Source organism: Mustela nivalis, assembly GCF_964662115.1.
Source record: "Mustela nivalis genome assembly, chromosome: 8".
Lineage (NCBI taxonomy): Eukaryota > Metazoa > Chordata > Mammalia > Carnivora > Mustelidae > Mustela > Mustela nivalis.
The window spans coordinates 118,046,853-118,052,852 of NC_139027.1; positions in this window are offsets into that span (position 1 = coordinate 118,046,853).

Sequence of the window (6,000 nt, forward strand, 5' to 3'; positions counted from 1 at the left end):
AGCCACCCAGGTGCCCCGGGACTGGACTAGTTTTAAGAGAGAAGAGGAATTACAATGAGTATAGGCACTTTTTCAAAGTCTTTTGCTGCAAAAAGGGAGCAAAAACCAAAACCACAGGTGGTAACTGTGGGGAGAGCTGCAAGGTCAAGTGAAAGCTGTTGTCTTTTAAGAATCCATCAACCTACCACCCAACCATGACTCGATTCAGCTGCCCTCTGCCATCTATCTACCCGTCCATCCACCATTCCCCATGCATTTACCCAAATCCCCATTTCTTGTTTGTAAGTTAAGAATGTCCTGAATTCCTACGATGTATCAACTGCCATACCGGCACTGGGGGTGGGGGCTTGCTGGGCAAGAAATGGAGAACCCAGAATCTGGCACATGGGAGGCACTCAGTTTAGGTGGATCGGATGAATTAAGAAGCAAGGAGCAGGGGGCGCCTGGGTGGCTCACTGCTTTCGGCTCAGGTCATGATCCCGAAGTCCCGGGATCGAGTCCAGAGATTGAGTCCCACATTGGGCTCCCAGCTCCATGGGGAGTCTGCTTCTCCCTCTGACCTTCTCCCCTCTCATCCTCTCTCTCTCTCACTCTCTTTCTCAAATAAATAAATAAATAATTTAAAAAAAAAGAAGAAGAAGAAGCAAGGAGCAGTGGTGCCTACCCTCCGGGTGCTTGGTCTAGTAGGTGGACACAGAATGCCAGAGCTGGGGGCCATTATCTGGGTGTCATATGATGCAAATCAGAGAGGGAAAGCATTTTGCCTGAGGTCACACTGTGGGCCAGTGACAGAACCAGGATTCACACCCCGGCCTCTTTTTTTTTTTTTTTCCTTCCAAGATGTTTTGTCCAAAGTGACAGAAGTCAGCTGGGGGCAAGGAGCATGCAGGAATGTGGCACTTTTGAGAGGCTAGATTTTTAAATATTTGTATTTATTCATATTTTTGGCTCAAAATTCAAAAGGCACAGTGGGTAATACTTGAAGTCTCCCTCCCATTCGTGTTTCCAGCCCCCTAATTCCTCTTTCTGGGGGCAACCAATGTTCTTGTATCTCCTTAAAGACATAGTGATAACTATCGTCTCTTTTATATACAGATGGGAGCATATACTAGTTTTTATACATGGGCAACTCTGAGCTAATTTCCTAGAAACAGAATAACTAAGTCAAAAATTTGAGCATTTGTGCTTTTTTTTTTTTTTAAGCAGTTTCCACGCTCAACATGGAGCCCAACAACGAGCTTGAACTCACAACGCTGAGATCAAGACCTAAGCTGAGATCAAGAGTCGGATGTTTAATTGACTGAGCCACCCAGGTGCCCCTGGTTGCTTGCACTTTTTATGGAAATTTCTGGATGATCATCCATGGAGATTGTGTCAATCTACCTCCGGCTAGCAGAGGGTATGACTGCTTGCTTCCCCACAACTTCAACAGCACAGTGCCTTCTCAAAGTCTTTTTTTTGTTTGTTTAAGATTTTATTTGACAGAGAGAGATCGCAAGTGGGCAGAGAGGCAAGCAGAGAGAGAGAGAGAGAGAGAGGAGGAAGCAGGCTCCCTGCGGAGCAGAGAGCCCGATGTGGGATTCGATCCCAGGACCCTGAGATCATGACCTGAGCTGAAGGTAGAGGCTTAACCCACTGAGCCATGCATGCACCCTCCCTTATCAAAGTTTTTGATTTGTACCAACGTGAAGTGTTTTCATGAAGCTTCCCTATGTCTCTCTAGTTCCGGCAAATGATCTTTTCACATTTTACAGTCACAAAGCCAGATGGGGAAGAGGAACTAATCAAGGTCATCAACCTCCCAGCTGCCTTGGTGAGTGATGAGCATCCCATCTGGGGAGGTGACCCAGCAGAGGTAAGAGGAGGCCAGGTGCTGGCCTGGCAGGGACTATGCTTCTGAGATAGGTTTCAGCTCCCTCTGCTTCCTCCATTCTCACCTCCCCTCCCCCTCCCAGGCGTGCACATGGGCTGGGCTGTCAGTTCTCTCTCATCTCCTTCCATGTCTGCACCCCCACAGGCCACTCCAGAGTTCTGGCCCCTCCCTTGGGAACCCCTTTTCCTCTTCCTGTTGTTTGACCTTTCCTTGGCCCAGAGTTTCTGAAATGCTGGGCTCAGGTGACAAACAGCCCTCCTACTGGGCCCCACAAGACAGGGAAGAATATCAGAATCTTAGGCTCTCTGCTACTGACACTTGGTGACGGTCAAGACCACACGCCCTTATCGTGGGCCAGCAGACAGAGTGTGGGTCATGTGTCCGGGTGTGCCCATGTGTGGACATTGCTGGGTATTGCACAGATGTGTGTGTCTCTCTGGCCACCTGCAGTGAAGGAGAAAAGGCCTGGGTCTAGAGCCAGGCCAGACCTAGGTTTGAATCCTTATTTAGGCGCTAGCTAGCAGTGTGACCTTGGGCCAGTTACTTGCCCTCTAGAAGCATCAGCTCCGGGTCTGAAAATCTAGAATGACAACCAAGGAGCTGGCTCCTGCCAGCCTTGCCTGCCTCCTTCCAACCCTCCCTCTCCCCCTCCCCCGTTCAGTCTGCTCCAACCATGCTCCTTTCCTTTTCTAGTCCTTGTACAAACCAAATTCATCCTGCCTCGGGGCCTTTGTCCTTGTTATTCCATCTGCCCAGTTTCCTCCTCCTCCTCCTCCTTCAGGTCTCAGGTCAAATGTCACCTCCTCGGAGAGGCTCTCGTGAAGCGTCATGCCCACCCCGGTCCCGGTGGTCTGTCTCTACTCCAGAGCCCTGTCTTAATGTATCCACAGCACCCACCAAGGTTTGAAATGATCTCACTTATGTATTGAATTATTTATCATCTGCATTCCTAACCCCACCAGAAATGACAAACCTGGAGGGCAGTGAAGCCTCCTCCTTCTGTCGAGCACAGAAGCCTCCTCCTTCTGTTCAATGAATTGTCAAAAGAATGAATGTAAAGTGCTCAGCACAATGCCTGACATAGAATAAAAGCTCAGAATTGCTGGGTGTGTTTATTATGTAAGTTCGAATGGCTGTCATTATTTATGGGGAATGCACAGCTTTGCTCAAAAATTCTTACAGCAAGTATTTATTTGATCCTGTGTGATGAAGAGTTACGAGAAAAACAGAAATAGGAGACCCAGGACCTGCTGTTGAGGAAGAGATGGGATTGCTGGGAAGACTAAGACTTTGGGAAAATAATAAGACTATTGAGATCACAACGCATTGCGTTACTCTAACAAGACCGGAAGTGGCTATCACCACTCCATTTTTGTCCATGAGAAGCCAGGGCTCGGAGAGGCTGATATGCCTAAGGTCACCCACCTGGTCTGAAGCATGAGGTTTAAGAAAGTGCCTATGCCCACAGTGGGGACTCAGTGGCCAAGGGCCTCATGCACCTGTTGGACTTCCCAGAGGTTCTTCTGGTGCTAGCAAGGTAGGACACAAACCTGGGCACACACCACCCCCCATGACTGGGCACCCAGGTAGAGGCCCAGGGCTGCTCGTGTTCCTCACAATTCAGGGCTCCTGGTGGAGAGGTCTATGTCAAGGGCCCGAGGGGTCTGTCTGCTAGGAGGCCTATACCCCTGAGCTCCAGGGTCTGCGCTGAGGGGGGGCCTTGGTCCTGTGGTTGGAAGGGAAAAGATGGGGTCAGGTGGAGGCCTGGGAGGGGAGGAACGAGGCTTGTGCTTATGGGACACACATACACACCAAGCTACACAGGCACTTGTGGACACCTGCATACACACCACACCTCTTGCACACTCTTCTCCCCACAGACACACAGATGACTGCTCGCACTGGCGGGGCGCTCCCAGTTCCTCCGTCTGACTGGAGCCATTTGAGTTCTCTGGGCTTGGCAACAGCAGGCTCAGTCTGTCCCACCCACCCAGCACCCACAGTGCCCAGCCCAGGGCAGGCACTCAAGATCCATGGAAAAGCGTGGCACCTGGGTGGCTCAGTCGGATGGGCATCTGTCTTTGGCTCTAGTCATGATCCCGGGATCCTGGGATTAAGCCCCACATTGGGCTCCTTGCTTGGTGGGGACCGCTTCTCCCTCTCCCTCCCGCTGCTGCTCCTCCTGCTTGTGCTCTCTCCCTCTCTGTCTGTCAAATAAATAAATAAAATTTAAAAATTTAAAAAAAATCTGGTGAGAAGATAAATCCCTTCCCTTTCTCTTTCCATCTTGTATTTATTAACCCCTCCTGATCTCTGTGGTCCCCCCTGCTCAGGGCCACGAGGATCAGGCAATGGTGAGGCCCTGACCCCTCCCTCTGGACTCCCCCTCCCTCACACAGCAAGCATCTGCTGAATGTGCATCAAATACCACAGCCTGACAGCTCTCCCCATGCCAACCCCGGCCAGGGAGCCAAGCTGGGCACACACCCGGCGGACATCCTGTTTCCCTCCCTCTCCCTGCCTTGACCGCACGTCCGGGGCCAGATGCTTATGAAATCCCATGGGTTCTTCCATCACCAGGCTCCTGGTGGCCCGGTGCCCAGGACTTGGCTTTGAGTCATGCACTTTGGGGCTTGGCAAGGCCAGGACAGGAAGTTCACAGCCCTTAGTGATGCCAGCCCGGGCTGAGACTTGGAGTGGGGCCGAGTCACGGGTCCCACCACCACTCAGGCCAAGGGAACACACTTGTGAACAGACATGTGGGGATATGGCCTGTAAGAGGATGTGATGTGCCCAAGGTCATAGGGAGTGTCCATGTGAAAATCCCACCGTGGCACTATTCACTTTTGAACACATCTGCTCCATAGTGGAGACAGGACTACAGGACCAGAGTCTGAATCCCAGCCATTCACTAGCTTTGTGACCTTGAGCAAGCTACTTCATGTCTCTGAGACTTATCTTCACTTACACATAGTAGATGCTCAATAAATGTAGCAGTGGGGAAAAAATCAGCAACAGTGTAAGTGCAAACACACACTGGGTCTATCAGCATGTCTACACACATACCATTATAATAATTTACACACCTGTTGTGTGCACACACATGGATACTGGGACACACCCACACACATGTTATGTGTGTATCCAAAGGCTTGTATAGGGGTCCGCTGATTCACATATGGACGCGTGTGTCTGTGAGCTCATTTTCACTGATTACTTTTTCCCAACAACATACACCATTCTCAGGGTGGTTTTCCAGAGGATTTTCCAAGCACTTGTCATAGGCAGGATAAAGCAGTGTGTTTATCTGGGTAAATGGGATGCCTGGGTATTTACCCAACACCCGTATTCCTGCCTGTTCTGTGTGGACCTGCGTGAGGGCTTGTGGGTATGACCTCATCGCTTCTCAGGTTGAAGGCTGATCCGTTGGCAGAATCCGGGGGATGAGTGTGTTTCTGCATCCGTAGATGCCAGAGGTATGGGGCACTCTGGACCTGGACTGTCTGGGCTCAGATGTCACCTGAGAAGCCTTGGGCAAGAGGCTCACCTACTGTGCTCAGGTTCCTTTCCTGTGAGGTGAAGAGGATGGTCACCACGCTACGGAGGTCGGAGGACAAAGAGTTCTCTTCTGTGAGGTACCGAGTACAGAGCGTGGGGCAGACAAGCGCTGTGTGTGTTCCTGTTCTGAGTGTCTGTGCGTCTGTCCTCTCAGCTGTGATATTACCTGGCGCTCTAGCCGCAGCCCTGACTACGATATGCTGCCGTCGTCCAATGGTCCGTCTGCAGGGCCCGCCTTTCCACCAGACTGCGACGGACGGCAGGATCGCGTCTGAGTCATCCACAGTTATAACCTGTGCGTTTGCAGAAGAGTTGCAGAGGTAATAGAGCTCATAAATACCCTGCTCATCTGAACTTCAGACCCCGCCTCTGGGGTCACGACAGCTAGCACTTATCAGGCACTACAATGTGCCAAGCACTGTCCAGCTCATAGGTCCTCAAACTACCTCAAGAGACAGCCATTCTGGTGTGCCCGTTTTAGAGAGAAAGAAACTGAGACTCGGAGGAGTTAGGGACCGCCTCTGCTTGCAGAGTGACTTGAACCCTGGCAGGCTGCCCCCTCTCTCAGC